The 22,105-nt window shown below is 33.6% G+C and overlaps 1 long non-coding RNA gene across 1 annotated transcript; it reads right to left on the reverse strand.

The window, feature by feature from the left end:
• Positions 1-230: 230 nt before the first annotated feature.
• Positions 231-632, reverse strand: LOC149243103 (uncharacterized). Its single transcript, XR_016245775.1, has 2 exons — positions 466-632; positions 231-331 (listed from the first exon to the last, which is right to left on the reverse strand). It is a non-coding gene; the product is annotated as an uncharacterized LOC149243103 (long non-coding RNA).
• Positions 633-22,105: the final 21,473 nt, after the last annotated feature.

The raw sequence follows: 22,105 nt of genomic DNA on the forward strand, positions 1-22,105 counted from the left end.
AATGCATGCCCATTTAGAGAGTAGCTGAGTTATTGTTTGCCTCGACAAAAGAGTTTTGCCAAGGCCTGATCTTGGAATAAAAGCTGATAGAGGGATATAGTTAAGCAGTGACCATATGTTTATTTTTGATACTTAAAGAGTTTAATATACAGGCTGCATACTAAACCCATTTGTCTTCTGTTGCCTGTTATTTTATGGCCTTGTAAATGCACATCGCATAATCCCAAGAAATGGCCTTGTAAATGCACATCGCATAATCCCAAGAAGTGCTTCCAATTGCAACCAAAAGAAACTTAAATATCTTATTTATAGAGCAATTTCACTTTGCAGTCTGCACATATAAAATACCAACAAAAATCATAATATATATCAGAGAAAAATAGGTTAGTTTAATGAAGTGACAAAATACGAACTGTTGGCCATCTCCAAGGACTCACAATTTGATCTGCTTGTCAGAGTATGTACCTGTTTAACAACACAAGCTTGGTCATAACAGACTTGAATTTCAGGGTTAGAATCCAAGCATTAAGACGTCCATTAAGATAACATCATTCTCTCAAAGTGCGCTCCTTTAATGGCTCCATAGGAAATGAACTAACGGTTGCTTGAGGAAAACTCAGAGGAAGCAGCTGGAGCCTGAAACATAATAAAACCATTTAAGCATCAGAGCTCATTTGCAGCAAGGCTGAATCATTGAATTGACTTGAACGAAAACAGTGTCTAGGCTGTTAGAATATTTAAAGTCAGTTTGACATGTTAATAGTTTAATATTGTCCACATGATTCTGTATGCACACAGATTTACCACCCATGGTTTTATTAGGTCAGCGAGTTGTTTGTTATGTAAGCAGCCCTGCCCAAACTAGTATACATTTGAGCTCTTGAATTGTAAAATATAATCAATTGAGTACTGAAACAAATTGTATTATTTGGGCATGTCTCTTTCTGTTTAGCGTGCATATTATTTTATGGTAAACCCTAAAATCTAGCATGGTATCAGAACCATGCTATAAGGTGTGTGACAGGGCTCCTCTATCACTATTTAGTATTTTGTTAGCAGATGAATTCGAGGGCAAATTTTATTAGATAGTTGAAAGTGGTGAGTTGTGCAAGTGCTACTGTATACATGACATGCAACCATACGGAGAAAAGGCAAATGCAAAAGTTACACCATCTTAGTAAATAGTTGCAGCAAAGGCATACTTTACAGACTGCTAGCAAATCACATGAAACAGAAAGCCTTGTTGACTAGCAGTGACAATCTGTGTGAGCTTTGGCAAAGAAGATTTGGTCAACGGAACTATGGATCCTTGCCTCTTCTGAAGGATATGTTGGTTGGATTTTCTGATTTCAAGGTGGAGAGGATACAAGTGTGCAAGGAAATGTGAATTCAGCAAGCATGCCAAGGTTGTTTTCCCAAACGGTGACTACCGATCAAGAGGGATCTTTGATCTAATTCATTGAGATCTCTGTGGACCCATGCCATCATCATTATTGACAGACAATCTCTATGATGTTACTTTCATAGATGATTCTTCCAAGAAAACCTGGGTATATTTAATGAATACCAAGACTGAGATCTTTAACAGGTTCTGAGAGTTTAAAGCTCTTTTTGAGAACCACACATGTAGGAAGATCAAGGTACCAATAGCAGACAATATTCCTCCAATGGTTTTGATTCTTTTCGCAGAGAAGCAGGAGAAAAAGGGAATTTATGGCGTCTTACAACCCACAGTAGAATGGGGTTGCAGAAAGAAAGAACAGGTCCACAGTAGAAATTGCTAAGTCCATAGTTCATTACATAAATCTGCCTATGTTTCTTTGGGCAGAAGCACATTGTACGGCAATCTGCATACTAAATAGGTGTCCTCACCAAGTGTTGAAGGACAAGACTCCAGGAGAAGCTTTTACAGGAGAAAAACCTTATGTTTCTCATTTCAAAGTGTTTGGGAGTCCAATCTACATTCATGTTCCAGGGGTGAAGAGGACAAAGCTTGGACCCTCTATTTTGAATGGTATTCTACCTGGCTATAATGAGTTTTCTACGACTTACAAGATATATGTTTCACCTAAGAGGAAGATACTAGTGAGTTGAGATTTGAAGGTTGATGAAGATGCATGGTCTTCAGGGTCACAGGGACCTCCAGCAAAGGTTAAAGAGGTAGAAACAATTGTTGTCTTGATTGCTGAGCAACAATCAGCAAGAGAAGATTCAGATCAGCCAAGTTCTAGTACAGATACAGAGATAGTTTTACCTTCAAGGATTGTTAGGAAGCCGTGGTGGCTTACCAAGTCATTGCAAGAGGTAGAGGAGCAAATTGGTGCTCCAAATACGTCTTTTCCAGTAAGTCATCCTCCACCGAAATTTCTGAGTTATCTTACACGGATGTCTTCCATCATTGATGCAGAGCCTTCAAGTGATGAGAAAGCAGCAGGATGCCATGGTGGAGGACAAAGTCATATGATGCATGGGAGATCGTGCCTAGACCATAAAGGAAATCATTTGTTTATTCCAGGTGGTTGTACAATGTGATGCATGCAACTAATGACACCATAGAGAAGTACAAGGCTCAAATCACTTCGGTAAATAATCCGGTAATGGATGAAAAAGTTTGACACGTGTTTCTTACCACAAACATGTTATCAACTGCATGAACCAAGATGGTCAAATGGGGGCCGTTCATCTGACTACGTGTGGAAGTTTTCCATTAATGTTTTATTTGGATAAGTTTTAGCGAGAACCCGGACGGCTGATTTTCATCTCCCTGCTCATCAATAAACTCTGTTAATGTTCGTTGAATGTTGAATTGTCTCGAATCTTAATTACATTCTTCCTAGAACAGAAGTCGCCGCTGTCCATCCGTTAAAGAGAAGACCGAGAAGTGTCTGAGAGTGCGACCGTTATATTGACGGAAATACTGTCAACAAAGGCGAGTCCGTTGGCTGATTAGGTAGGTATGCTGTGCGTTATTTCCGAAATTTTTTCTCTGTGAATGGATGAATTTAGCAGGACCAGGATCAATGGATAGATCAACCATCTAAACTAGCTAGTATGAGTATTATATTTGGTTCAACTCTATTTGGGGTGTTAAATGGTATTGTTAGAGATCTCTTGATCCCAAACGAGAATCAAAATCTTAAATTTGTTTACCGTAAATTTGGCTCAATTCTCTTTGGGGTGTTAAAATGGTTTTGTTTTTTAGATCTGTTGATCCCAAATGAGCAATCAAAATCCTAAATTTGTTTAATTGGTGTTGTTAATGTTTACCAAATGTATAAGGTTAAGCTTCAAATATTTAGAAGGTATTGATAATATTAAGGGTATTGTATTGGGATATGTGGGAGCAATCAAAATCCTAAATTTGTAATAAAAAGTATAAGGTTCAAATTACTTGAGAAGGTATTGTTAATGTTTAACAAAGTTGCAAAGGGCATTAAATAAACGGATTTATTTTTGGGAGGTAAGGGATTTGTACATCCCAGTGAGTAATTAAAAGCCTCTATTTATTATTTTTTAATCCCTCTAGGTGATTAACTGCATTTAATAAAATTTTCGGCCCTATGGGTGCTTCATAGATTATATCTATGATTATAGATAAATAATGATCCATTTTAAATCTAAACCTCACCCCAAATTTGTTAATACAGAGGGCAAATCTGCCAAATCTGGTAATACAGAGACAGACCTCAAGTCTGCTAAATCTGTTATGCACCCAAAGGTATCAATTTTTGGAGGCGCCATACCCAAAATCCCAACGTATAGGGCCACACCATAGAACCATTTCAATTTTCAACACAGTTTCAGATTCCTGAGCCACAACATAGAACCATTTTAACACAGTTTCAGAATATAGAACCATTTCAACACACCGTTTCAGATTCCTGAGCCACAACATAGTACCATTTTAACACGCAGTTTCAGATTCCTCTAGATGCAGGAGTTCTTGGCGCATTAGATTTAAAGATTAAAATAAATTGATGCTAGTTTGTATTTTTTGTTAGTACCATTTTAACAGGCAGTTTCAGATTCCTCTAGATGCAGGAGTTCTTGGCGCATTAGATTTAAAGATTAAAATAAATTGATGCTAGTTTGTATTTTTTGGTGCCATGCTACACACCATCGCATATTCAGATACACAAAATGGAGCCACAAGAAATTCATCTAATGATATAGTGACACATACCTCGTAACAGTGAGAATGCCAAAGCTTCTGCTCTTCTTCAGGGAGAGCCTCAAACAAACGCTCTGATATGATATACTCCACACCTGAAAAACCCAACAAACATTTGTGCCCAAATTTAACATCCATAGCTTAAATTCAAGATGTTATCATTACTAACATGAGGATCAACTGCAACTAAAACTTCAGGAAAAAAAACATGGGCTTTCCCCAACTTTCCTATGAGACGTGCATCGCTGGCATCTGAATCATACACAACACACTGCAAGAAATCCTCATTCACCGTGGCCACATAATGGTGTGTTTCAATCTGTCTGGTCATATCGTGTCCATATATTGCCCAAGTGCACACATGTTGTACACAAATTGCACAAATTGCGTTAATAAAATTGCACAAATTGAGTTAATAAAAAGCAAAGGCCAGAAAGAAGTTAATAAAAAGCAAAGGCCAGAAAGAAAAGGCAGAGAAACCAGTTACTACCGGACGGAATTCAGCATCACACCAGGGTTGTATTTGTGTTTTTTTGAAACGCACCTGACTTTTGAACGCAATAGCCTTCCATGACTTCTGGACGCAATAGCCTTCCTTGCTCCTGCCTCCATTACTATCAGGTATCTTAGCCTGCCCAGCCTTCCCTGCTCCTATCCCCATTACAACCTGTCTCCATTACCAACAGGTCTCTTAGCCTGCCCATCTCAAAACAAAAACAAAAAGCTTACACGCGGAGCCAGAGGACTATCAAAAATACACGTGGAGGCAGAGGAATGTCAAGAAGTAACATGTAGCATCGATGGCATCAGCGCCCGGGCTAAACAAAACTACTTTGGATAAACAAAACAAAACTTTGGATATAAATAAGTTGCAACATTCCTCGACCTTGGATAAATATACCTTGTCATACTATTTCTATATTGGGATATGCGAAGCCGGCAATAAGAGGTTGATTTCTTTCCAGTGAAAAACTTTGGTTAAAATTTGGAAGGATAACGATTGCAACTCTAAAATTTACTTTGGTTAAAATTTGGAAGGATAACGATTGCAACTCTAAAATTTTGGCTAAACGGTGAGAAAGCTTAAAAAAAAAAGTCAATGATGAATTAATGAAGGTCAACGATCTACCGATCGCTATAATCCTGCTGAAGGCAGGGACTAATAAGAAAGAAATTACCATAATTTGAGCAATATTGATATAGATATCTTATCCAATATTATTGTATGGAGACCTTGGAGTTTTCGCAGTTGAATCATTAAAAGTTTTGTGTGGCTCTTATGAATACTATGGTGACAGATACCTTAGACCAGCGAAACAGATATGAATATGACTTCAATACACAAACAGTAGAAACGCTGAGCGATGAGCGATGGCTGAAAATAAATAACATCCAGTAAGGTATAAGGTATTAATTGGGAGTCGCTGTATATGTTTATTGTTTGATTTTGGTTCTGGTAAAATGAAGATAGCGGAAAATAAATTTCATTTTATAAAATATTAATTGAGTGTGGTTGTATATGTTTACTATCTGATTTTGGCTTTGAACTGAGGTTGTATAGATTTACTATTTAATTTTGAATTTTAACTTTAGTAAAATCCAAGATGAATATATACAACGGCCACCTACCACTTAATTAATACCTTATAACATGCTCAATATTTGTTACCCTGAGCGATGGCGATTCTTCAGAGATGAAAGAGTGACAAATCAGAGTCTGAGAGCCATAAAAGCGAGAGGAGGCTCTGCCACTTATATTTTCTTCGTAATGTAAGCGACATGCAGAACAATTGTTTTAAGATGGGTTTTGATAAACGACGGTGTTGAGAACTTTATTGGGAGAGAGATTATGATGGGTTGACAGCTTTATTGAGAGAGACGCTTAATTTTTTATTTGAATTCAGTATTTTTTAAATAAAAATTAAATCATTTTTAAATTAAATAAAATGGTTAATTATACTAGTATAATTATATTTATCACCAGCGGAATATATTATTTTTTATTATTTATATACTAATTAATTTTTTTAAATAAAACTAATTAGTATAATTTAATATTAATTATATTTTTTTACAAGATGTTGGCAAAATATACTATAATGGAATATAGTTGATTTAAAATAATAGAAAAAATCCCAGATGAAGCAAGTGGATGTATATATTTTTCAAAATAATTTAAAATTTTTATTGGGATTTTATTAAAAAAGGTTGATAATTATTCATTTATATGAAAAAGTTATTTATTTATATAGTTTAAGTGGGTCTAATGATTAAGAGCATGTGTTTCTTTTTAATAGGTCACCGGTTCAAAATCAGAGAGATAGAGTATGTATGTTTTTGTAGAGCGGAAATGAGTCCCTTATCCCATAAACAAAAGAGTCTCATACACCAATTTGGTGTTTGGCTTTGTTGTAACCTTAAAATTAAATAATAATAATATGAATAAATGAATATAAAATAGATATATGGAAATTATTTTTTTTACATATATAATTGCAATATATAAATAAATAAATTACTTCATAAAAGTTAAAAAAAAATCACCTAAAATGTTAGCAGCTTCTGCAATGAAGATAAATGTTAAAGTTACTCTCGCAAGAAACTTTAATGTTTCAATTTTGAAGTGACAAAACCATATTTGATAAATAATTTTCTAAATCATTATTTATTTTTTAATCAATTAAAGATGGGAGCAGAGCAAAAATACAGAAAAATTATTTATATATTTTTTGGATCATGTATAGATTAAAAGTATTTTAAGATTATCAAATTTTAACCATCAATAATTAAATTTTAAAATTCTTTAAACTCAATTCCTATATATATATATATATATTATTAGAAAATATAATACTATTTTTAATTAGTTGTTGATATTACAAAAAAATTGGTAAAAATATTTCATTCTTATTCTTAATTAGAAGTAAAATATTTTATATACAATTATTACATATGGATTATTGTAATTATTTCTTATTTAATTATGACTAGATTAGATAATTTAGTATTTAAATTTTCAAAATTGTGTCTAAATATGTTGTTTTTAATCATTTTGAATCGTGCTAAATTCTTCTTTGATCATATCGACATGATAATTTAGGTAGACCAAAGTAGCCATGAAATTTTGAAGGATGAATACATGATCTCAATACACTTATGTTGTTACAAAATTATGTTGGTTCATCGAAATTTTGAAGGATCAATACATGATATCAATACACTTATGTTGTTACAAAACTATGGATCAATACATGATCTCAATACACTTATGTGGTTACAAAATTATGTCAGTTCCTTAAGATGTATTTTCATGGTGTTTTTTCTTTTTGTTAATTTTATTTTTAAAATTTGGGAGAATTGTTTTTTATAGTGGAAATAGATTCAACATTATAAAAAATTATTGGGTATACAAAATCTTGACATTTGACATTGTAATTTAAATTTGTAAATATTTCTGCTAAATTTTATAAAAAACCCTGCTAAAATTTCATGCCAGAATTTCTATTATTTTTCAAGCAAAAATGATGTCTATTATCTTTATTACAATGTCTACCATCTTCATTACAATGTAGAGATATAGGTAAATTATGTAAAATGTCAATCATCTCAACCACATGCGACACTATTGTTATAGCTTATGAGTGCTTTTCCTTTTTTCAATGTCATAAAATACTTTCATCAGTTTGAAAATGTGGTACCTAGAGATACTTCTATAAGATTACATAGTAAAGAGATTCACTCATAAACCTAACCATCACATGTGAAGATCTAATCTAGCACATAGAGATACTTCTATAAAATTACATAGTCAAGAGAGTCACCCATATACCTAACCATTGTACCTGGGCATTAGACTATAACTCATGAGCATTTTTATTTATCTGAAAAATAACACAATTATTAATTATATTTTACTACTAGTTGAAATGATTGTGATAATTTATTTTTACACATCATTTATTAAATTGAAATATTAAACTAATTTTATTGTATTTTTCAAAATTTTAATAAAAAAATATTACCATGATGATTGATATATTTCCACCTTTAATTTTGCACGTCAAATTTTATCCCTATTAAGATATAATTAACACTATTAATACATAATTAACGACTCACAAAAATAAAATATATATTATAAAAATTAAACATATATTAAAGATTTATATTCCCACATTATTTATGTATTCATAATTACCACCCACCTAATAACACAATATCTATGACTTCTCTACGTTAATAATTTATGAGTTCACGAAAGTAGTTGCCAAAATGCCTCCTTGAATGATGTGGTTTTCCCATATCTCCAGAATTTCTCGTGCAATGATGCGGTTTTACAATATCTATCGAACTTTAGGGATGATGTAGTTGATAAGTTCAAAGATTTAGGTTTATAATATTTATAAGATTAAAATTTATTTTATGGCGTGAGAAAATATTTATATTAATAAATTTGAAAATAATGAAGTTATAAATAAAATATTTTTATTTTTATTTTGTATTAAAGTGATAAAATAAAATAATTTAAAGTTTATGATGATGATGGTTAACGTCCGTTGAGACTAAACATTGGTTGGTCTATCGGACCTAAGGAAACAAATTATTTATTTTGATTTAAGATTTTTTTCTTATACTCAAAAAGCTTGGAGAGAAGCCTCACGAGCTCCCTATAATTTTATTTATAATTTTTATTTACAAAAAATTATAGAATTTACACATGGTATTTAAAAATAATATTGATATTATAATTGTGTAATTCATAATACGTTTGAATGAGATACGTTATTTAGAAAGAAAGAAAAAAATCTTGATAACTAAAAAAAATTACTGCAAATCATAAATAAAATATTTGAACGTCCATATTAAATAACATAATTTTATATAAATTTTATAGACAAATACAAAAAAATGAAAATTAATTTTTATATGTATAGTTTATTCAATTTTTAATATAGAATCAATATGTGGTATTTAAATGATGATTTCTTATTGCTTTCTAATTTAATGTAAATATCTATTTATTTATATAAAGACATATTATGTCTATATTATATAAAACAAATAATCAATATAGATCCATATTGATTAGTAAGTTCAAAAAGGGATTAAATTGAAGTGAAAAACTTTTCTTCAAATTTTCCACTTTAAAAAAAATTTGCACCTCAAAAAAATGGATAACTCTCTATGCTTGATAGAATTACTATGAAACTATGCTAATTTTTAAAACATAAAATGTAATATTTTGTGTTAGATACTCTATAGAATTATTTTAAAATTTATTCTATAATGATGGATTAAAATATAACTTTCTTTAATAATGCTTTTTTGTTTTTTCATTTTACTCCATTATATGTATTGTAATTTTGTTTTATATTTTATATCTTTTATTGTAATAAATCAATATATATCTATTTTTATTTCAGCATTAATGAAAAGAGGATAGTTTGAAAAATTCCATAGTAGAGAAGGATCTCATTCTTTGCGTTACGTAAAATGAAGGGAAAGAGTTTGAAGCCCCAAGGGTTAGCTCAAATGGTTGAGTCCTCGTTGTTAAGTACATCGATGATTGGGAGGGTCAATTCTCCTCAATGCCCTTAGGGTTAGGCACGAGCTTTAAAAGATTCCCTTCGAGGTTGATCTGACAAAGGAAAAAAAGAAGGGAAAGAGTTCGTGATTTGAGAGATTCTTTGTGATTTGAGAGATTCCCTTCAGGGTTGATCTCCCTAGATTTTCCTATGGGAAAAAAAGAAGGGAAAGAATTTGTGATTTGAGAGATTCCCTTCGGAGTTAATCTGCCTAGATTTTCCTATGGGAAAAAAAGAAGGGAAAGAGTTCGTGATTTGAGAAAAAAAGAAGGGAAAGAGTTCGTGATTTGAGAGATTCTTTGTGATTTGAGAGATTCCCTTCAGGGTTGATCTCCCTAGATTTTCCTATGGGAAAAAAAGAAGGGAAAGAATTTGTGATTTGAGAGATTCCCTTCGGAGTTAATCTGCCTAGATTTTCCTATGGGAAAAAAAGAAGGGAAAGAGTTCGTGATTTGAGAGATTCCCTTCGGAGTTGATCTGCCTAGATTTTCCTATGGGAAAAAAAGAAGGGAAAGAGTTTGTGATTTGAGAGATTCCCATATATTTTCCTATGGGAAAAAAAGAGGGGAAAGAGTTTCTGATTTGAGAGATTCCCTTCGGGGTTGATCTCCCTAGATTTTCCTATGGGAAAAAAAGAAGGGAAATAATTTGTGATTTGAGAGATTCCCTTCGGAGTTAATCTGCCTAGATTTTCCTATGGGAAAAAAAGAAGGGAAAGAGTTTGTGATTTGAGAGATTCCCTTCGGAGTTGATCTGCCTAGATTTTCCTATGGGAAAAAAAGAAGGGAAAGAGTTTGTGATTTGAGAGATTCCCATAGATTTTCCTATGGGAAAAAAAGAAGGGAAAGAGTTTCTGATTTGAGAGATTCCCTTCGGGGTTGATCTACCCAAATTTCCCTATGGGAAAAAAAGAAGGGAAAGAGTTTGTGATTTGAGAGATTCCCTTCGGGGTTGATCTACCTAGATTTTCCTATGGGAAAAGAAGAAGGGAAAGCGTTTGTGATTTGAGATAGCCCAGGGGTTAAAGGAATATGAATTTTAGGTTTGAGTTGTGTGAAGAGAGCTAGAGCTAGGGACAACCATAGGTAAATATGTCTTTGTGGTTCTGTAACCTTAGCTTTGGGGTAGCCTTGATTTCATTAAATATTACAAGCAACATAAGGTTGGAAAGTCAAATAACGAAATATTCCATCAATTAAATAGTTCTCAAATTACTAAAAATATGACAACTTATTATAGCCTTTCGAGCAAAGATTAAGAAACAAGATATACTATCAATTTAACCATATCCATAATAAAAACAACAAAATAATCATTATCCTAATTTAATTCAAATACTCATTATCACTCTCCATCTGCTTTCTTTTCTTTGAATATATACTCCAGAAAGACCATTTTCTTTAATCAGTAGCCACTTGCTAGCAATAGATAAACACCATTAAAATATAACATACTAAAAAAAACTTGGAAAATGACTTTAGAGAAGTTGACAAGAGCTCGTGCTATCTTTAAGAGCTCTTGCTATCTTTAAGGAAAGTGCCCCCATATCCTTCTTACAGCCCTATTGTCCCTATCTGCTATCCTAGTCAATCTCTTAACTTCTTGAATCTTGTATTTAGCTATATTTAATATAGGCACATGCAGGCCACCATCATCAAATGTATGGACGTTGCTTCATCTCCCTAAATATATCCAATATCACTCTAAAGCTCAGATATCCAATCAAATAGATTGTGAAGTTGATATATATTAAAGTTTTGAGTGGCCCGTTTATGAATATCATAATGACACATACTTTAGACCCCGGAAATGGATCTGCATATCATTTCCATCCACGAAAAGTAGAAAAGCTCAGCACTCACCAGAAATTAAAGTGAAAATAAATCCGGAGGGGCCGCTTATATTTTCTTCATTGTGTGTGGACAATGTGGGAGGCCCTTTTACAGATGGGTCTTGGCCAATGATTTTTGAGCCAAGGCTGAATATTCCTAACAGGTCAGATGCATTATTGGTGAGTTAAAAGAGACTGTGCTAACATGTCAACTGCCGAACTGGTAGTGTTGTTGAGTTAATGAGTGGCCAAGTTTCGAGGATGGTTGAGCTTTGGGGAGCTGGCAAACCAACTCAGCTGCTAAGTGGCACAGTAGTTTTAGGTTTTACGTTGATAATGTTTGTTTTGTTGAGCACTATCACCAAAGCGATTCAATAGAAAGTTTACATTGCACCTCATCGTCCTAATGTTAGTTATACGTTTGAACACATGTCAATTTTAATTACTTATTCAAATGTTTTAAATAAAATTATTAACTATATTTATTAAGCGTTAAAAAGAAATTTGATCTCGCTTAATTTTTTATAGATCTAAATTTATAATGAATCTAGGCTGGTTTAATTATTAATTATAACGATAATTACATATATAATTTATTAATTTTATGTTTTTTCATTTTATTGCATTTCGACCAAGTCAAAATGTTTACATGACATTACATTACAACATATCTACCATACTACATTGGAAAACACTTTTCAAAACAATCAATAAACTAGCCTAGATCCATTTTAGCTCTCAATCTACCAAGCTCCCAAAGGGATCAAATCTCTTGTCCTTTTAAAAGAGGTTTGCATCTCAAGAGATTTGATCCCTTTGCTTGGTAGATCCCAAGTTAAAATGGATCTAAGATGATTTAATTTCTCCCTTTAAATAAGCTAATACCACATGAATACCATGGGTATTTTTATTTTTATTATTATTTTATTTTTGTAGGGTTCTTTTTATTTTGTTATTTCTACTTTTATTTTTATATTTTATTTTGACCAAGTTAAAATGTTTACATCACATTAATCTTTTTATTTAATTTTTTTTAACATTATATTGGAATCTCCACCATAATGGGCTAGAGAGTCCCTCTTGGTGCAACCAACTTAGATCCATATTAACTACAGATCTACCAACCACCAAGAGGGATGTAATCTCTTTTCACTCTAAAAGAGATTTGCATATCAAGGAATTTGCTACCCTTGGTAGATCTAGAATTAAGATGGATCTAGGTTACTTTTTTTTTTATGTAAGCTTCGGCGGGACCTCCTTTTTTTTTACAACTTTTTTTTTACAATCTTATTTCTCCATACATCATCACTCGCCTGCCTCGGCAGGATTTGACCCTGGGTGGGGGGTGCTACAGCCCACCGCCCTCACCATTACACCGTGCACCGAAGTGCGGATCTAGGTTACTTTAATTATTACTTATAATTATAATTATTAATTTATTTTTTATTTCTATTTCTAGTTTTAGTTTTATGTAATTAGACAAGTCAAATGTTTTATTGATAATTATTATTATTATTATTATTAATTTAAAATATGGACTATTGTATGAACATCTTCACCCTAAAAAGTGTTTGGTATATTTATTGCATCCATCATTTCTCTTGCCAATTACGACACTAATCTATTCCATCTTTCAGCCACACCATTTTGTTATGAGGTATTAGCAATAGTTAACTATATGCTTATGCCATGTTCTTCACAAAAGTTATTGAACTCATTTAAAATGAACTCCCCACCCTTGTTTGACATTACACACTTTAGTTTGCAATCATTTTGGTTCTCAACCATGGCTTTGAAGATATTGAAATTTTCAAATGCTTCAGACTTCTCCTTTAGAAATGCAACCCACGTAAGTCTAGTATAATCATCAATAATCAACATGAGCTATATCTCACCACTTGGAGTCACATTTCTTACGGGCCCACATAAGTTCATATGGACTAATTGTAGTGACCGAGTGGATGAATTTTCTTTGGTCTTGAAAGGAATTTAGATGTGCTTGTTAATTTGGCATGATTTATAGATTTTGTTATTTTGCTTAGAAATTGTGGCAAGTCTCCTACAATGCCCTTTCTTTGGAGCTTCACAATATGTTCAAAACTCAAGTGTCCTAGTACTTTGCGCCACAACTAGCTCTCATCAAGATTCCCCAGATAACAATTCCTACTTTCTTCATTGAGTATGTGCACATTATTCAAGGTTCTCACTCTCTTTACTATTACTTTCCTTTTGTTTTATGAATTTATCTCACAGCCTTTAGAATGAAAGGTAGCATCATACCCTTGGCCACACATTTGACGTATGCTTAATATATTATACTTGAGCTCATTTATAAAGAGGATATTCTGAACTTTACCTCTTCCATTGTCCAACCTTACCAGTCATTTGTGCAAGATGTTTCTTAGGGAATCATTACCAAAAATGATACCTCCTGTCTTCTTCTTTCATTTGATGACAAGAACTTGCTTCTATCACCAATCATATTGTTAGAGGATCCACTATTCACATACCAACGACTTCCTTGGTTTTGACCATACAATATAATGCCATATTCTTATTTCTTTTCTTCCTTTTTCTTCCTCTAGGTCATGGGTTCTTCTTGTGTTTGTTTAATCTAAGGAGGTGATTTAAAATTGTTGGTTCTACACTCAACCACTTTATGTCCATAATTGTGGCAGTTATATCATTCAATATCATCAATTAAGGGAACAAAAGGATTATTGTCCCTCAGATTATTTCTATGTGAAATTACAAATATGTTACCTTTGTTTCACTGATAAATTCCATTGCTTCTATTTCTTATGTGACCGTTTCCAAAATATGCTCTATAGTTTGTAGCTTTATCTCCAATTTTTGCACATGAAAAATAGTAACCATTGAAAATATTATGGTGTCTCGGAGAAAATTGCCTTTGAGGATGTGACTTTCTTGTTCTTTGATATCTTTGTCTCTGTTGATTTTTCACTCATTCTCTATGGTTATTCAAATTGTTGTTATGAAATTTCCATTATTGTTGTTGAGTTGTATTGATGTCCTTTTCCTTTCTTTGTTGGTGTTGATGTTTCACTTGATAAAGGTGATGGTCGTTATAAACTTTCCCTTGTTGTTGTTGATTTCTTTTGGCTATATTGTTGTTGTTGGGTCCTTTGATTACTTCAACATAGTCGATTGATTCTTTATCTTCATATTTCTTAGTGCTTGATTCTCCTTCATAGCCTAGACTAGTTTTGATAAGAGGTGATCTTTGAATACTCGGAATCTCACCTAACTTGTTAGATCCTTGAATAAACTTTAAGATCTAGTTCATTTGGGTTTTGGATTTTTTTAATTCATTTCTAAGTGAGACTATTTCTTCTTTTATTTTTTCACACTCCTTGCCCTTCTCTTTCAGTTATTTTAACAAGATGTCTTCATTTTTCTTTTCTTATTCTAGCTTAACTTTAAGAAGAAGGACGATGAATATTTAGATTTATCCTTTTCTTCTTCACATTCTGCCAACATCTCTTTGTGCTTCTTATTCTTTTCCCTGAGCCTTTGAAGTTCTGCTAAGGCGCCAATCAATTCACCTTTTATGTATTCTTCAACCTCTTCTTCATCAAACTCATCTTGACATTTATCTAGAGTTTCTAAGGCTGTGAACATAAATTCCCTTTTTTTTTCTTTCACTCTTTCTTCATCAGAGGATTGCTCATCTTCATCTTTTAAGAAATTGTTGCCTTCTTGGTTATAGAAACTCTTATTTTTTAACTTATTTTCCTTCTTTAGTTTCCTATATTTATTCTTCTTTGTATGATCATATTCATTCTTTTTCTTCCTTGTATGGACATTCAGATGCATAATGACTTACTTTTTCACAATTTAAGCATTTGAAGAGTAACTTACCCTTGTACATTCGAGATCCTTTCTTCAATGTTCCAGCAAACTTTGTCTCCTCTTCATTATATCCACAACTCTAGTCTTCTAGATATTATTCACTTTCCTTATCAACTTTGAAGGAAGCCTCCCTTTATGTAGATTTACCTTTTTAAGTTCACATTTTATAGGCTATCAATGCTCCTTGTTATTGATCAAATGTCAATATGTTGAGATCTTGCATTTCCTCAATGGCTAATACTTTGCCATTGAATGATCTAGCTAGAATAGATCTCAACACCTTTTCAACTATAAAGGAGTCATCCATGGTTTCATTAAGTCATCTTATGGTGTTAACTATTTCATACACTCGAAGAAATAATTTGGCTATGTCCTCATCCTCTTTCATCTTTAATTATTCAAATTGCATTTTGTAGCCTTGGACTTTGGATTTCTTTACTTTACTATCACTTTCATAAAAACTCCTCATCTTATTATGCGCAATGCATGAGTTTAACTAACTCGAATTTAGGAAAAACACTTAGGATTTCATTCATAGCTTTAGAATTGTTAGTGAAATCAAACTCATCATCTTTATTAACTAATGCATTTGGATTTTTATAACTGTTTTATACTATGTCCCAGACATCTACAACAAGATGCATTATGTCCCAGATATTTTATATGGAACATCCTCTCGAACATGGAATTACATCATTAACAAAATCAAAGGAAAATTGGAAAACTAAGGGGCTCACTGGCTAAATTTAGCAATACAAGTGGTCCTCTCCAAGGAAGTTTTGACAACGACTCCCTTATTCCAATTCTCATCTCTTTTGGCTCCCAAGCATATTATTTTCTGCCTATGGAGTCTTATTAGAAAATTCTTATGGGAAGGAGGAAAAACCTCTACAAAAAAAATTCCACCAGGTTAAATGGGCCATTGTCAGAGCTCCCAAACTTCATGGTGGCGTGGGTATTAGGGATACTTCCTTGTCTAATATTGCCTTTGGTGTGAAGCTAGAATGGAATCTTAGGGCTAACCCAAATTCATGGTTGGATCAAATCTTGAGGAATAAATATCATCAATCATCAGAAGCAGGTTCTATCAGACAATGCTCCTCCTATCTGGAAGCTTATATCTTTGACATACTTCTTGATCAATAAACATCTCAATTGGATCCCAGGAAAAGGAGAATTTATGAGACTCTGGTAGGACACAATTCTACATCAAGATCCATTAGTTCCATGTGAGGAATTGAGATCGTTAAGAGAATATATGTAGATAAATGGAATAATAACTCTAGCTCAATGGAACAAGGAAGGCCTATGGGTTGGTTGGAATATAGGGGGTGTTCTTGAGAATATCAAGCCTATTGGAGAATTATTGGAAAATAAATTGTTAAGAAGTTCTCCTGTCAATTGCTGCCTCCAAGATAAGATAGGGTGGAAATATTCTGCATAATTAGTCAAATAAGGATATTCGAGCTTACTCTTCCAATCAAGAATCCCCTCAAGTTTTCTATCTAGAATAAATTGTGGGATCTTACTCTTCCAAAAGTTAATATTTTCTATTGGATTTTGTTTCATAAAAATATTCTAACTTTGGAAAACTTAAGGAAGAGAGGAATAAAGGGCCCATTAATATGCCCTATGTTTAAATCCTAGGAATAATATATCCTTCACCTCATTCTTGAATGTTCCTTTACGAAATCGGTTTGGTATATTCCCCTTGGACCTATTTTCTCAAATGCTTGTTGGCCTAATGGGATTCAAGATGTCTTTTCTAAATGGAAGAAACACTATTTGGGTTCCCTTCAATCCAAACCTTCTTTCAAATCTTTTTGGATTGTTATTCCTAAATATATCTGTTAGAAAATTTGGTTATCCAGAAATTATGTGATTTTCAAAGACTCCTCATGGTCATCTAAGTCTATTTCTTTAAAGGCCCTCACCTTTTTCCTTGAGGTCAACCCTCTTAGCGGAGAGGTTTCCTTGGATCCCCTCGAACACAAATGAGTCAGTTCCCTCTCCCATGGGATTTGTCTTGTTTGATCTCCTTCCTCTAATACTTAGTTCCTTGTTAGAAGTTGTTGTTGTCACAAACATAATTGGATGACTAGAAGTTGCAACAGAGAAAATGGATTCCACATTTTGATGGGGCTTCAAAAAGAAACCCAGGGTGATGGGAGGGGGAGGAATTTTATCGATAGGGAACAACTGAAGGTGCCAAAGATAAAGGTACGGATTATTTAATTATCTTAGGTGGCTCCTTACTTTTCATCTAATATCTAAATAATGGAAAGAACTCGAAAGAAAACTCTTTGGATAGGATTCTCTAGAGAATCAGAAGTTTTTTCGAATATTTTCATTATATAAACTCATTCCACATTCTTAGAACTAATAATATTGAGGTTGATATGACGGAAAACCATGTGTACTCTCTAGATGAATCTGGGCTTAAGATTAATGAGAAAAGAATCAAATGTTAAATTACCTAATGGCACATATGGCACTCAAAATGTGGATCACCTTAAGGCATTTATTATGTTGAATATTGAATGTTTCATTAATCAATCTCATATATTCCCTCTAGCCCACTCATTCCCTTTCCCGGTCATTCTCTGCCCCCTATAATGATGACCCATCATTCATCTAGGCATATGTGTGGTATTCTGTTTCGTCGTCATGCAAGGGTCATTCTCCCTGCCTCGCATGCTCGAGACATCAAACCTCACTCTCTTGTGCATTGGAATTACCCTTCATGCACAATAATGATGTATCTCTCTAGTCGATGCACATAGAAATTTATTTTAATGGAGGTTGAATTTGTGTGGATTGACAAAAATAGGAGAGTTAAATTCATAAGATGCAATCCTTCAAAAACATTCCATCCTATGTTCCTTTCCCCAAAGGTCATATCTTCCCAGTTGGTTGTGAAATTGTCTTGGGTTCGAATCTCAATCTCAACTATGGTGTTAAGACAAATCCCTCTCTAGCATCTTTGTAAAGTGCTCCAATTTAGGCTCTATCTATTCATTGGATTGGTGACAAGGTGGGTTGGGAATTCTAACTCGTGGATTTTCTAGTGCTCAAGACTCACACACTCGGAGGAAAATTCAAAAAACCTGGGAAAATTTCACTCAAAGTTCTTCAACTTGACACAAATCCAAAGCACGAAAGGTACTCTCAAATTTTCAATATTTAGTTCTATAAGTCTCTGCTGGGTTGGAAATTCCTCAAAGATAATCCCCCTCCTTAGTTCCAGAATAGATAATGGGAAATTAATTAAGTTATGTTTAGTTAACTTGGTGAAACCTACAACTATATTTGGAAATTGGGTCAGTTTTATGATGCATACTATTCTGAAGCGTCGGGTTAATTGCTTGCCTCCCTCCATCATTAGTTGAGAAGGTATCAAAAGTTTGCCAAGGTTGTTATTCTATGTCTCTCTTTTGGGCCTAGGTTTTGTTTAGAGAAGTACAATGAATACTTATTCAAACTCTAACTCTTTGTCATTAGATGGTCTCATTGCTTGTCCATACATGAAGCACTTCATAGGGCCAACTATGATTTGCAGGTAAAGTTCCACCAGATGTCCCATGCTCAGATTGAGCTTACTGACAAGCTTATGTCCCTCTGATTCTAGTTCTCTCAATTTTTTGATGAAGTAGATGCCCTCAGAAATATCATTATGGATATGAATTTCAGTGAAGAATCTCCAGAAGAATTAGAAAAGCACTAGGATGATATTGGCAAGTGTGAACTCGACCTTAACAAGCCAGCCCCATCCAGCAATTAACATCTCCTGCAGGTTTATTATGGGAAGTTTTATCTTTTGTCTAAATTGTAATTTGCATAATTGAAAAGGTCTAGTCTGTAGAATGATATGGCTATATGTATGATGTAATGATACATACACAGTATCATTCTGTCCTTTAGTAGTTGTTTTGGTATTTTTATGTAATCACACAGTCATGACCAGATTCTTGTCTAGGTCTATCCATATCGCCCCTTATGAGTAGAAGGTCAGTATCGTCTATGGCATACAATAATATTTCAATTCATAAGATGTGAGTCCCATGTATTTTGTTGCACTTGGACACAAATTTAATCCAATTCTACTCATTTCTTTTAAATAAAATAAAACTAAAGGAGATATGTAGTTCATTCCATGCTCAACATGGAGTTAACACATGGTGTGTGTGTGTGTGTCTACCATAGATCCATCTTAACCCTAGATCTATGAAGCACCAAGAGGGATCAAATATCTTGAGGTGTAAATATTTTTTAAGTTTTGCGCTCTAAAAGAGGTTTGCACCTCAAGAGATTCAATCCCTCTCGATGCTTGATAGATCCGTGGCTGACATGATTATATTCTTATTGATAACACTAGTATTAAATCATGGATGGCCTCGTGCTTGTGGATATATGGAGATTGAGACTTGATACTTTCTTGTATGTATGAATTTTAAAGATGGGAATTTGTTGATGAAATATGATATGAAGCACATATCATGGTAAATTGTATTGAAATCAAGTGCAAGAGAAGCAATCAATGCACCTTGAATCCCAAGATTTATATCCTAATGAAATGTTGCTACTAAGAAATCAAGAATTGAGAAAAGTAGTTTAGTGGTTGTTGAATGCATGGGGGTTTCACTCAATGAATCTCTGACATATCACGTGTGTTCATGGAATATTAAGCAATACCCTTAATTTGACTACATATTCAAAAATACCCCTAAAAATCACATTATTTAACCCCCTACCAATACAAACCCATTACACCTTCCCAATTTAAAAAATCCCACTTCCACTAGATATTGTAGGTATCTATTTTTTCATTAACATTTTTTATACCTTGTTAGTGTCGGTATCTTCATCCCTCCATCAGTGATCAAAATTCTCTTTTTGCATGCATTTTAGGTGTCTCATCTGATCAGCTTCTTTCCATTAGGTCATGGATCATCTGATGGTAGTGGTTCTTTGTCAAATTTCCCTCATGATTTTCATCTGCTAGCCTATTTCCCTATGTACAAGTCATCTGCTATCATTTTTATTTCATTACATTTGTAGAAGTCATTTTAGGGTTTTAAGTCTCATTAGGTCTAGGGTTTGCCACCATGATATTCAAAAGCTCAATAACGGGCCAGTAGTCATATGAGGATGTTCAATAAGTTCATAAAATCACAAATTCTATTGATGATTTGCTCCATAAAGGGTTTTTACTTCAAAACTATGTTTTGAGGTGAAAACAGGGTTTTTCCATTTCTTATACAAATTTTATGTAATTTTATCATTTTTATATGTAATAAAGTGTCATCTGCAGCCCTGGGTCACCTTGCCAAACTTTTGCACTCCAGCTTCTACAAAAGAGACAAGAAAATCCAAGCATTAGTCCATCAAATGACAAAAAGAGAGCCAAACTACAAAATAGAGTTTTTAAAGAAAAAAGTGAAAAGGAAAACTTTAGAAAGTGGGTTTTCTAAATGAAAAATTAAAATAAAAGGTATATAAAGTGCTCTTTGTGTTGAAGACATCATTTTGTGCTAAAGTGAGAGAACAAGGAGAAAATCGTGATCTGAAGCGAAAAGAGGGAAATCGCAACAAAGTTTTGAAATTCCTCTTAGCGCGGCGCACCTGCCAAGCGCGACGCACTTGGGTGTTGGCGCAAAGCACTAGTTGACCAACTTCAAAACTCATCCAATTGACCTTCTAAAGCTCCAAATTTCCAAATACTATTCCTCCAAGTAAGTAAAGCCTCCTATTTGCCATAGCAAGATATTTTATCATCATTGATGGTGTTTTGATAGGTGAAAAATCAAACCCTAAATTTCTTCACAGTTATATTGCAAAATTGCCTAGGGTTTTGCAGTTTTTGTCATTCTTGATGTTTGTTTACTCCTTTGCATAATTTTCTCATATCACATCCCTCTTCACTACATTTCCTTACATTTTCTTCCCCTTTTCCCTCTCTCATTGACACTTATCCTACCCTCTATCCCCAAACCCTAAAACCCTAACACCTATTTCTCACTATTCCCCAAAGCCTAATCTTCATTCCCAAAACCCTATCACTCCCTAATAACCCTACATAAAACATCAAAACCGTCCACTCATCATTCCCATTCATCAAATCCCAAAGAAGAAAACAACAGTCACCTATTCTTGAAATAAAATCTCTTCATACTCATCATTTTTGCACCATACATTGGCAAACATGGAAATAGATTCAGCTTATGAAAGGGATGAGGAGACTGTGAGTGATTGCTCCCAAGAGATTCATGCACCAAGAAAACCACATAAGGGAGGAAAACACATCCGGGAGGAGCCCACTACACTCACAGAGTTATTGGCTTGTCCCCTTGCAGTAACATGCTTTAAACATCAGTCTTGCTACCAGTTTTGTGAGATGGTGGAGAGGGTGAATTACCACCATGAACTTTCCAGGCTATTTGTCCTTTATCTTCACAATGGCCAGGTGAACTTAGCAGGTTTTTCCTTCACTTTGACACCTGAAACTATAGTTGCAGCAACAGGTATTCCAAATGTAGGTGAATAGTGGAATAAATGATAGCTTGTGAGCAAAGAACATTATGAGCCTTATAGCAAGGCTAGTTATCAAAAGAAAATCAGTTGGGTCTTTCCTTTCAGATACCTACA

Source organism: Pinus tabuliformis, chromosome 8 (assembly GCF_031772625.1).
Source record: "Pinus tabuliformis cultivar Carrire ecotype Pingquan chromosome 8, CPIR1, whole genome shotgun sequence".
NCBI classification, from domain to species: domain Eukaryota; kingdom Viridiplantae; phylum Streptophyta; class Pinopsida; order Pinales; family Pinaceae; genus Pinus; species Pinus tabuliformis.